This window comes from Oreochromis aureus, linkage group 17 (assembly GCF_013358895.1).
Source record: "Oreochromis aureus strain Israel breed Guangdong linkage group 17, ZZ_aureus, whole genome shotgun sequence".
In the NCBI taxonomy this organism is placed as follows: Eukaryota; Metazoa; Chordata; class Actinopteri; order Cichliformes; family Cichlidae; genus Oreochromis; species Oreochromis aureus.
The window spans coordinates 12,100,723-12,113,581 of record NC_052958.1 but is presented as its reverse complement, the minus strand read 5'-3'; the positions used below and the strand labels follow the sequence as shown (position 1 = coordinate 12,113,581).

The 12,859-nt window shown below is 37.1% G+C and overlaps 2 long non-coding RNA genes across 2 annotated transcripts in view; one reads left to right on the top strand and one right to left on the bottom strand.

Annotated features, from left to right (window-relative positions):
- The window catches only part of LOC120433863, a 68,323-nt gene that overhangs the window by 20,160 nt on the left and 35,304 nt on the right, over window positions 1-12,859 (top strand). The window lies entirely within an intron of this gene.
- Window positions 4,127-12,859, bottom strand: part of LOC120433864 — a 36,431-nt gene continuing 27,698 nt past the window's right edge. The window contains exon 3 of the long non-coding RNA XR_005608800.1: window positions 4,127-4,223. This is a non-coding gene — a long non-coding RNA (uncharacterized LOC120433864). The remainder of the gene's footprint in view (window positions 4,224-12,859) is intronic.

The following is a 12,859-nucleotide window of genomic DNA, read 5'->3' as shown; positions in this document are numbered from 1 at the left end:
CTCACAATGGTGATGCCAGCTATCTCAAACAAAATATATACAAAATGTATTTTTCACATGTAGTTTTTGGTGTGACATTTGTAGTTTTTCTTCCCCTGCAGTACCTACAATACCTACAAAATAAAGAAAAAAAAAAAGTAAAATCAAGTTTACAGAATTTTGCTATCAGGAGGTATTTTGGTTCTAGTGGCATCCTTACTTCCTTTTCAAGTACTTGTACACAAGAGATGGTCTGATTATTAGGAAGTGCTCTTTAATACAAAGTTAAAGACCTTACAATATATCGTGCAGTGTCTTGAGAAAGCTGTAGTTGAACTGGTTGTATATACTGTACATTAAATTAAACTAAACATACACATGTAATTACTTTTTTGCTAATAAATATTTATACTGACTCTATTTCTGTGATAGAAAATATGAAATCTGATGTTTTTCTGAGGTGCCATATTTAATGCCAAACCTCATACATATTCACATCACATTTGATGTTATCATAGTAATTCTAGCTCCGCAACCCCTGGTTACAAAGACAAGGCACTGTATGTACTGACAGGTGTGTGTGTGTGTGTGTGTCATGTTGAGAGACATTTATGAATAATTATAGCACTGATGTTAAAATGATTGTCTTTAGGATGTATCTGCAATAAAACCTCCCCAACACAAAGTGGTTAGAGGTGCTCAGGATCAAAGGAATGGCTTTGATAATACTGCTTGAACTAAGACTGTACAAATTTAAGAAACACATGCAACATTCAACAACTATTGAAAAGCATATTTTAACAGCTCCTTCCTACGCGTGACTGACATGATCATTTTACACATTTATGAATAATTATAGCACTGATGTTAAAATGATTGTCTTTAAAGACTATTAAAGCTTAACAGTTATTTCTGGGCATTAAAATGAAGAAAAGTCAAATCAGTTATATATAACATTGAAACATGCTGAAGTGTCATCTTTGCTGTGATATAACGGGCAGCTTGCTGCATGCGGCCGTGCATAAACCAATTCTGAAATCTAAGAATAGCCCTTAAAACCCTCCTCTGCTAAACCGGAAGCTTCTATATTTAACTCATCTAAGTCTGGTTACCATGACAAATGAGGGACATGCATTTCATATTGCATTACAAGGGCACTGTTATAGATTCCTATCTGGCCTGAAATTGGTTGAAGATCAGATCAATAGATTGCAGACAGGGAAAGGTCATCAATATCTTCAAACAATGATGATGCTATAAAAGATGGGTCATTAGACATTTTCAGATATTTGCTGCAGATCCAGTATCCGATGGGATTTAACTGCATCACGACTGCTGATGTAATTTTTGATCTTCTTGTTGTCCACTGTAACTCTGTTTCTGTTCTTTATATATAAATATATATATGAGAGAGAGGGAGAAAGCGAGAGAGAAAGAGAAAGGGAGAAAGTGAGAATGCTTTAAAACAATATTTAAAACATGATTTGATGTCATATTTAGGTCAGCTTATTCACAGCTAAAGATCTGCCTCAGGCAACAAGACACATATTGCAGTCACGATTTGTGTGCGTTTCTGTGTTAATGTGAGTGTGTCATATTATTTCTAGTGTTTTGAAGGCTATAAATAATCTCCTAATATCCCCCCATCCCCCCCTACCTTCAGGCTAGAGAATGAATGCACATCCAGCCAAATTTATTTTTTTTATTTTTTTTTTTTATTGTTATTTTGGCAGCTGCGTTCTTAATGTCTGTTTTGAATCTTAGGGGACATGTGCAAGACAATCTCTCTCTGTATCTATTCATCAGCACAGTGTGTTTTAAGTGTACAACAGAGGTGGAGAATGCATTTACATTTAAGTATGACGTGAGATGCAGAAATTTGGTGAACCCATGCTCGCTGTACCTTTTGCTTCTGCCTTTCTGACACATAGTGGTACCTGATGTTGCCTTCTGCTGCTGTACCTCTTTAGCTTCAAAGTTCATTATAAGTGCATTTAGAGATGCTTTTCTGCATACGTTGGATGATACAGCTACAAAGGAAGGGGTGCTATGTTTTCACTGCTCTCTGTTTGGCTCTTTCTCTACAAGATCAAGCCAAAGCTGAAAGAAAATAGTGGCTTAACTTAACTTAAAATAGTGGAATTTAATTTAATTCATTTTTGTTGCAGATTTGGATCACTCTCTTTGAACAATACAGATAACGCTCCCTAAATTCTGGAAGTTGTATGAGTTGTGCATTTAAATTCCAGTAGATTTTTGTAATCCTTAAACCAGCTCATCTAATACTAACAACTATAACATGTTCAAGGCCACTTATATCACATTTTTTCACTCTCCTGTTAGGAAATTCATCAATTTCCTACATGACTGGCTCATTAGACATTTTCTTTAATGAGCAATTAAACAGGTATTCATAATGAAGTGGCTGATGAATGTTTTATGATGATGAACTAACTATAGTATTAATAATGTAATATTAATAAATATTATCTTGTTTTTATTTTGTTTTCATTTTAGGAGAGTAAAGTTCAATAGATGTAATCAAATAAGATACTGCAAAATTATATTTATGTATGTTATTTGAGTGACTACATTTTCCTAAGGGTACTTAGGCTTTTAGTCTTTTTTTGTTACAACTGATTAGATGTGGATAAAAGAAATGATTATTTATTATTTTCCAAGAGATTTTTAAAGGTAAGACATGTGACATGTGACAATGTATTAGACCAAAAAGCAATATAAAGTTTCCACAGATTCTCTAAATTAACAGTATTTGTATTTTTTTACGTTTACATGATGGCTAATCCACCAGTATGTGCAAGCGTTTTAATCAAAATTATATTTTGATAGAAGATTCCAAATGACAGATATTTATTTGCCTTCCTGAACCTAAACATATGCGGTTTGAAATAAATAACAACAGATTTATTTATTTTTAATTTCAAACAAATATTTGCTTTCTTGTTTTTATGATAGGTGATCTAATAAATGTTGTAAAGCACTGTAGTCTTAGATAAGAATTTAAGGAGATCGTTAGGTCATTAGGTTTAAGGTAGGCAGAAAAGAAATTAAAATTAGCAGCCATACTGCAAAACCTAAACAATACTAGCACTAAGGCCTGACAACAACTCACACTGGGTTGACAGTGACAAATAGCCAAGAGGCCCTTCAGTACAGATCTTTATTTCAGATATATGTCACTGGATATCACTTATTGGCAGCACAAACCCTAGCTGTCAGCCAGTTACCAAGAGAAGAGTGAGCACTTGGAATCAATCGATTCAAAGAATAAACTCTAGGAAACAGCACAGCACTATTACAAGAACTTAAAATTATAACTACTATTAAGTGGATTTAGAAATATCAATGATCCGTTTTAATTTTTCACTTTTATTTTTGTATTTATTTTTGGTGGAGAGGCTTATGCATACAGCATGCAGAAACAACCACAAAGTCAGAGGAATATCTGAACAGTTTTCCAAAGCAGTTTGGATCTGGATCAGGATTTAATAGGTTCCTCATTTGCCCATGCTCCACAGTCTTCTCCAAGTTTCATAAAAAAAACTGGCTTGGTAACCGGTTAGCCAGCCAAGGCGCCACCTCCTGTGCAGCACACATTCGTTAAGGCTTTAAAAATAGAAAACTATTAGCCGTCTGTCAGCCTCTGTCAGCATCTCTTTGTCAATCTGAAACTGTCAGTGTGGCTTGACCGTTATGTGTGTGTCACTATCACAGCTGCATCTGCACCGCATCCTGAATTTTAAACTTAAGTTCCATAAGAGCCTCTAATTCAATTTTTAAGCTATTATGTAAACAGAAAGTTCACGATTTGTCAAATATTCCTACTTAATAGTCAGGAGTGGTTTTTGTGGTGGTTGCATAGCTGTCGTAATTCATTTTCCTGTGTGACAGTATCAGTGAAAACATGGGCTGTGTTCCCCTCAGGCTTATGATAATATAAAACTGGCTTGATGTTTTACCACACTAACATCTGCATGCATCTGCTGACGTGGAGTGACTTTAGAACAAACTTGTAGCCGTGTTGGATACAAAAATTTGTATTTTAATAGTGTATTGCATCTGATGTCATTTATACCATGATTTTCTCAGATAACACCATATGACATTTACTCGCTTGAATCTCTCTCTGGAAAAATCTTTAACGTCCTTGAGTTTTGTGCAAGTCTCCAAAACGATCCCGATAAGATTAGAAGTGCTCCGTCTTCCTCTGATTCAACTCCAACCTAGGGAGATAAAGAGCAGCGCTTCAGATCATCAGGCTGTCAGATAGAAGCTATAGTGGAGAACGAATTCAAGACAACTCCTGGTGTGCAGGAGGGATGATAAAAACATCACTGCAGGGGAGAAACAGTGGGTGGTAGTGGTGTAAGAGTGTGGATGTGTGTGTGTGCAGGTGAGGTGAATCACACGAAATATGCACTAGGATGACAGTAATGTGAGTATATTAAATTGGTCACTTTGATATGTTAGTGTAAAAATGCAAAAATAATATTGGATCAAAGAGACACATTTGACTGAGAGATTACGTCTTATCTTTTTGCTTTGTTGTGCACAGTTTGCAGTAATTTTGAATACCAGTGTTATGTAAATGAGTGTATAAGACGAGTACATTGTTCATTTAGTATTATATTTCATGTATTTTGGAGACAAAGTAATTGAGAGAAATCAAATTATGTTAGATCAACACAAAGGATTATATTGCTGGGTCAAATCTCAAGCGGGTGCCCAGTAATCCGTAACAGATTACATTTTAAAAGGAGCCTGCACCACGCGTGGATGGACGTGTGGTGGAGATTGGAAACAGTTTTGGAAATGAGAGGGCTGTCAGTAGAGCTGCAGGAGAAGCTGATAAAAATTGGTTCTGACCGTGCTCAGTTCTCACATCCACCTCCCACCCAGCGTCTGCATCTACTTGACCATTATGAGTGTACAGGTAGGACGCAGCGGGAACAGCACAGAGTGAGCAATGGGGGAGCAACCGGAGTGTTAGAAAGAAAAATCATGAGTCAGAAGAAGATAGGAAAGGATATATGCAATGCACAGACCTGTTTGCAGACATTTAGTGATGGTTTTCATATTAATTTAATCTTCATTTACATTTGTTGAATCATATTTTGTAGTGTGTTAAAAAGCAATCCTCTCCCTTATGAGGCTGAGCAGCTGTCAAACGGTTAATTTGATTTGTGATGAAAATCGGTTATTAACATTACCAGTTATTTTTTCAATTAGCCGCAATTAATGTGGCTAAATATTGTCTAAATGTGGCTAAAACATCACAATTATCCAAATTACTTGTTCTTTTAGGTTTTATATTATGTATTGTAAATATCAGTTAACTGGCTGCCAAAATTTGAGCTTAGAGAGGACCCATTATGCTCATTTCCCACTCAATATTTGTATTCCTGATCTCTGCAAGAGTGGCTTTGCATGATTCATAGTTCTCTGAATCACACAATGCTTATTTATTGTATTCTCAGCCTTTGTGTAGTCCCTCAGTTAATCCACAATATGTTTAACTCCTGTATTTGTTTAACTCCTGATTTATTTACATATTTCTCTCTCCTGCAGCTGTTTGCGTGTCGAGGATCCTGTGATCCCAAAGTCTCAAATTTCCCAGGATTGGTCGACCAAAGACCAGCTTCCAAAGTCATTATTTTGTTTTAGGAGGTTTTTTTTTCATTTTGTTAGACATGGCACAGTTAAGTAAAAGAGACCACTCTAATTTGTCATGTGTTACCATTTTGATATATTTGATTACTTTCAGTGGACATCATCGGGTAAAATCAGCATTAGTGATTGTGTTACTATTTATAGCGATAGTGTTCTAGGGTTAAGAATGCCCATCCTTGATCCCAAATGTCTTCTGATTGGTTGCCCCTCCCAAACAAAACGTTCGAACATAGCTAGAGCTATGTGATTACCATATTAGGACATGAACTTTCAGTGACATCATACAAAGCCAAGCGTAGAAAAAGCTGTGCCTTGAGCCACCCCTCATTTCTCTATATCTTGATAGCAAAGTGGGATATTGGTGCAGTGATCTATGGAAATCACTTCAATTAACCTATTGTTTCCAAATAGACACCTTTAGTGTTTACATTGTTCTTGTGATTTCTTTAGGTCATCTTCAGGAATAGTTCTCCAGGCTTCCTGAAGGACCTTTAGAGCTCTTCTTTGAATACTGGCTGCCTTTTGTTTCTTCTTCTCTGTCGATATGATCCCACACTGCTTCAGTAATGTTAAAGTCCAGGATCTGGGAAGGCCAGCCCATAACTGATAGTGTTCCATTGTGTATTTTTCTATCCACGTATGCTTTTATCTCTTTAAAAAGTATGGTACTGCATGGTGGAGCAAAATACGCCTAAGCCTTTTCTCACTGTTTCCTCTTCTGAAGAATGGCTTCTCGACAGCCATCCTTCCACTGAATATTTCTGATGAGGCTTCAGTGAACAGTAGATGGATCAACTGAAGGGATCAGCTGCATCTCTCTTGTCCTGTGTCAGGTCTTTGCTCATTTCTTTCCTATTTCTTAAGGACTTGACTTTCACACACTATTTATCTGCTGTAGATAGTTTGTTTTTTTTAAGCCTATCACTTCTTCTGTTGTTCCCTAGTTGTCCAGTTTTTTCAATTTCTTTTTAAATGGCAGTTGTCATCTTTTATATTTTTCACACATTCAACAAAAAAGTGGGATCAATATTTGTTTGTTTTTTTGTTACTAGCAAAAGTCTGCTTGTAACAAAGTGCCTAAAGATACAATTTAAAATTGGTTCTTTGCTAAGTTGTCTGTTATGTATAGACACAACACTCCCTTGAGCTAGGGCCCTTTTTTATGCTTGAATGGTTAATAGGTCAGTGTTAAATACTTTAACAAACAAAAAAACATTAAAATGACAAGAAGGTCTGGCTCCTTGGATCAAAATATAATTAATTAATTAATGAGACTTTTGCACAGTACTGCAGTAAAAGCCTCATACATCTATTTACAAGTTAATGCAAAGAAATATGGGCAAATAAATATTTTTCTACCACCCTTGCAGTAAGCAGAAACAGGCATAATATGTATAAACCCCTTTGTCAGATATCACAGCTTGTAAACACTTCTTTGTTGCCAGCTCAGCGTCTCTCTGTTCTTGATTTAGGAATTTTCACACTTTTTTTCCTCACAGATAATTCCAAGTTGTGAGATATTTTTAGGCAGTAGCGTGCATTCAGAACACTGACTTTCAGACACATTTGTCTGAAACTCTCCAATTCTTTCTGCCGATTTTAGTAACTTCCCAAATCCAGCATTGCACGAAGCGAAGGAGAACAAAGGCAGACCCTACTGACTTGCTTATTATTAACCACTGTGATTATTTCTCATGCTTACAGTTGAGTAGAATATAATCAGTGCTTTCGGGGAAGTTGCAGTGTTTTGTCCATCAGCTTTCTTTGAACGAAGTATAAGGACTTTTGCCTCAACCATGTTTGCTTCAAGGGCACCATGGCATTAAACATAATGGAACTAACACAAACAGTGTTGTATCAACTTATTACAGTCTGTAACAATAAAAAGACTCTGTGGAGATCATGAAAATGAGGCCACACTACCTCCCAGCTTGACACTACACACAGCAATAGAAGCAAATTAAGCGTATACATGTGTTTATGCATATCCTCAAGCTATAAGCAGTGCGTCAGACAGCACACAGAAGAAACTGTAATGTTGTTTTTCAGACTTTTGTTACTGCGAGACATCTTGTTAGCAGCATTTCACCATTAATTTCAGCAAGCGCGCACAGTTCAGAAATGCTGCTATGTGTAAACTAAAGCAGGCAAAGTGCAGCTTGTCTGAATGCATCTGTGGGTTTGTTCATGCATGTATGCCCTTGTGTTGTGTTTGTGTGGTTCACTCTTATGATGTTAATGCAAGTTTGCAAAGATAGTGGGCGGTGTGTGACTTAATATGGTTTTCACATTTGATTACAGTCACATCACACTGCGTCTTCGGGGATAATACTTTGCCCTCTCTGTGACACGCACACACACACACTCACACATGTGCAAACAGGCATACGCAGATGTAGTGTAAGTTCATTAAGCTATATAGTTCATTATAGTGTACTCATGCAGTAAGACAAAGTATAATAAAACATGGGAACTCTTATTAGTAAAAAGCAGGTACATAAGAAAATAAAGTTAGAAACAAAATGGGAAACAAATGAGCAAAAAGGGTGTGAATCTCTCTTGATTGCAAACATCTGGTAACTGTCTGAAGTCTTTTTTTGACCTTTTATCTTCAGCTTCTCGGTTGATAGTGGAGGGATTCTGGGCATGTACGCAGTGTGGTTTCTGACAGATAGAAGCATCTAATCTTTCTGTGTTTTAGACAACAGAGAGAGTTGTAACTGACAGCTGCTGCAAGAGTTTCAAAGGCTCCTGATGCTGCTGTTTGTCTGTGCATCTTTGCTATGATGATTTATGCATCAATGAAATATTTTACAGTTTGAATTCTTGTGACACGCTCGTCTTTGTTGATTTTAGATTGTTTCAAAAACATGTGAAACAAGTGATTGATGGTGTCTCGTTTTATTTTGGCAGCACTATTTTGTGGTGGAGGATTCTTCATTCTTACTTAACAGAATGTTTTTTATGAGATATAATATTAAAGATTCCCATTATTATAATTAACATTTAATATAACAGATATAGTATATTAATTAATATTGACATAAAATATGTGTATGTGTGTGATACCGATAAATACAAATGGTATAAACGGTGTGAATATAACAAATAAGTAGATACTGTGACCAGCTTCTACATTAAAGACGGCCTACTAAGGTTCAAACTCAGCATCAGTTTGAGGAACAAAGGTGTTTTAAGTGATTTAAAATGTACCGTGGTTGTTGAACTGCTGATCTGCTGGGATTCTTGCACACAGCCATCTCTGAGGTTTATAGAGAATGGTCCAGAAAAGAGAAAACATCCAGTAATCAGCAGTTCTCTGGTTAAAAATGCCTTGCTGTTGCCAGAGGTCAGGGGAGAATAACCAGACTACTGATAGGAAGGTGACAGCAACTCAAATAACCAGTTGTTACCACCAAGGTATGCAGAAGAGCACCTCTGAATGCAAAACAAGTCATATCTTGAAGCAGATGAGCTACAAAAGCCAAAGACCGCACTGGGTGCCCCTTCTGTTGGCTAAGAACAGGAAACTGAGGCACCAAAATTCAAAAATAGAAAAATATTGCCCGTTCTGATTAGTTTAGATTTTTGAGGCATTCAGATCATAGGATCAGAATTTGACAGGAAAGCATGGAACCATTCTGTCTTGTCTGCTGACATAAGACAGAATGGTTTAATGGTATAATGGGTGAAGGATACTTTACCTTTAACCACTGTATACCTTCCCTCCTGAGCATTATTGCTGACCATGTCAATTCCTTTATGACCAGCAGGATATCACACCATGTGACACAGCTCAGATCATCTAAAATTGGTTTCTTGAACATGACAATGAGTTCAGTGTACTGAAATAGCCTCTGTAGTCACCAGATCCCAGTCTAATAGAGCACCCCTGGGATGTGATGGAATGGGAAATTTGCATTATAAATGTGCTGCTGAGAGATCTGCAGCAACTGTGCGATGCCATCATGTCAATATGGATGAAAATCTCTGAGAAATGTTTCCAGCAGCTTGACGAATTTATGCCAGGAAGAATTAAGGCAAAAGGGGGTTTCAACCCAGTGGTATTGTAGCAAGGTTTAACTACCAACGATGCCTTTATATATAACATACAAACACCTGCCTATGTTCATACTGTACAGTCAGCTTAATACAACAATCATTCCTCATTTGAATGCAAACTGCAAATGCAAACAGTTTTACCTCTGTTACTCCTACTCACATTTAGAAAACAATTTCTGTGTATACTAAGTGCTTTTTCTTAAGAGCACGGCCTTTGGAAACAACAATAAAAGTTACATCAGCTCCATCAGGTGTCGAATTAATACTGACTGGTGAATAATGCTGTATCTTTTTTAAGATACTTATGGCTGTTGAAGTTGCCATCTATGGCGTGCATTTTTTGCATGAATTCATTTTTAACTCTTGGCTCATTCTGTCTTACTTTGCAGTTGGTTATATGGAGTATTAGCTGAAGAGGATGAGCAAAAGCTAGACAAAAGATGTTACTCTAAAATTTCTCTAAGATGTGTTTGAGTGTGACACTGTGTGTGGTCGACGGCTGTATTGGCCTGATTGAGCTCACACTTGACAGAACATCAATCCGATAAACCTCGTTCGAGGGTTGATGAGAAAAAGAAATGTAGGTTTTCGAGTTTGTGTGCTCATGGAGGTTATGCAAACAGAGATGTACGAGCATATTCACATGCCCCGGTGGTGGTGTATAATAATAATAATAATAATCTAATGTGCAAACATAATTTTGTTTGTGCACATGCAGATTATTTTGCATAGTGCACATCTCTCTGGCTCCATGCATATCAGATGTGCCTCATCCTTCGTGTTGCATCACGTGCAGGGTCAGTTGAGCAAGAAGAATCCCATTTTGCGTCATCCTTAGAGCCATCAAGGACACCTGTCACAGTGTTTTAGAGCATCTTTATGCTGCCCTCAAAAAACTGGAAATGCTGCACAGCTGTAATTTAATTTTCATGATAATGTATTGTCACCCCTCATAGATCACTAAGAACCTGAACATTAGTGACAGTGAGTTAAGTGAATCTCATTACAATGCTGTTCAGTTGTTTAAGTTGCACAGCAAGAGTTGAGATAGCACTTGAAGTCAAGAGGTCATTTGTTTCCCTGATTTGCATGTTGGGTTCTAATTTTAAACACAGTGATTTCCAAAACCTGATATTGAATCAACTCTAGATGATTAATAGTGAGAGTTTAAGAGAATAATAAAGGAGTAGAGATAGTAGAGCGTCAATAAATAATAAACAGGCTGCAGTTCATTACAAAAGTGCTCATTAGGATTTAGAGGGCACTTAAGCATACTCATAATCAGTTCCCAAATTGTCCAATCAGTTGGAATCATCACCCTCCAATTGTGAATGAATTCCTTTTAATGTTGGCATTGTGAAACGCTGATGTCAGACTCACGTCAGCGCGGCTTCTGAATACCAAACACAAGCCTTTTTCTACTCTCTTTGTACACTGTGTTCAGACACGGGGATTATAAAACACTTTCACTGACAGAATCTGTGCAGCCCTACTTTTCAGCCACATAAAAAATAGTTAATCACAATTTTGTAAGTGAACTCATAGAGGACTAAGCTTTATAAGCAGAGTTGGTAATGACATTTGTATTAATGTAATCTTGTAAATATCCATCCCTAATCGTTATACAAGACGACTTTTAATGCAACTAAGTATGTATGAATGATCGTTTAACATTTTCTTTTGACTTCTAATGCAGATAATCAAATATTCAAAGTAACCTCGGGTCACTGATACACAATTGTCATGGAATAATATATTGGAAATGTCTCAGCTAATCTTTAAATGGCAGCCAGTTAATGAGTCCAAAAGTAAAAGTAACATAAATTCAGACTTTTAGGGAAAAATGTTATAAATCGTGATTATTTTTTTTATTGCTGATTGATTGCAAAGCCTTAGGAGAATTTTGATTGCATACAGTTAGAGTTGGGTCAGTGTGATAATACATTTTTATTTATTTATAGGCGCCTTTCAGACCCTCAAGGTCACCTTACAGTAGCACGTAAACAATACCATAAAAAAACATTTTAAAAAAATGTATATATAGCAAACATGGTAGATAAAATTTAGACATAAACAGTCATAAAAGTATAAGTATAAGCAAATATAAAAACTGAGCAAGGTAAAAATGGCCTAAGACAGATCAGGTGTATGCAATTCTAAATAGATGAGTTTTGAGACGTGATTTAAAAGAGGTGAGACAGTGTGTGGTCCGTAGAGCAAGTGGAAGTGCATTCCAAAGTCTCGGGGCAGAACAACTAAAGGCTCTGAGTCCCACGGTAGTCAGGCGAGCAGGTGGAACTGACAGAAGGGAAGCTGAAGAAGAGCGGAGTGTACGAAGGGGTGAGTATGTATGGAGAAGATCGGATAGATATGGAGGAGCGAGGTTATGAAGCGCTTTGAAAGTGAGAAGCAGGATCTTGAAATTGACACGGAGGTGAATTGGGAGCCAATGGAGCTGTTTAAGAACAGGTGTTATATGTTCAGTGGATCTAGTTCTGGAAATAATACAAGCAGCTGTATTTTGAACCAACTGCAGTTTATGGAGGGATTTATGAGGTAGACCATAGAGAAGAGAGTTACAGTAATCCAGACGAGATGTGACAAGAACATTGACAAGTATGGCGGTACTGTGTGGTGTGAGTGAGGGACGAAGACGGTTAATATTACGGAGATGAAAGTAGGAAGACCGAGTGATATTATTTATATGTGCTGTGAAGGACAGAGTGCTATCGAGGATGACACCAAGACTCTTAACCTGAGGGGAGGGTGTGACAACAGAGTTATCAATGGATAACGAAAGACTGGTTGGAACTGTAGTCAGTTTTGATCTGGTGCCTATTAAAATGAATTCTGTTTTATTGCCATTAAGTTTAAGAAAGTTGTGAGTAAACCAGACCTTGATTTCACTTAAACAGTCAGAAATGGATGTGGGTGGGAGAGTAGCTGTGGGTTTGGAGGATAGGTAGAGCTGGGTGTCATCTGCGTAGCAGTGAAACTGGATGTTATGCTTCCTAAATATATTACCTAGGGGTAGGAGATAGATGATAAAAAGTAAAGGACCCAGGACAGAGCCTTGGGGTACACCGGAATTAACTGGAGTAGATACTGATCTGTGAGGGAGCAATTG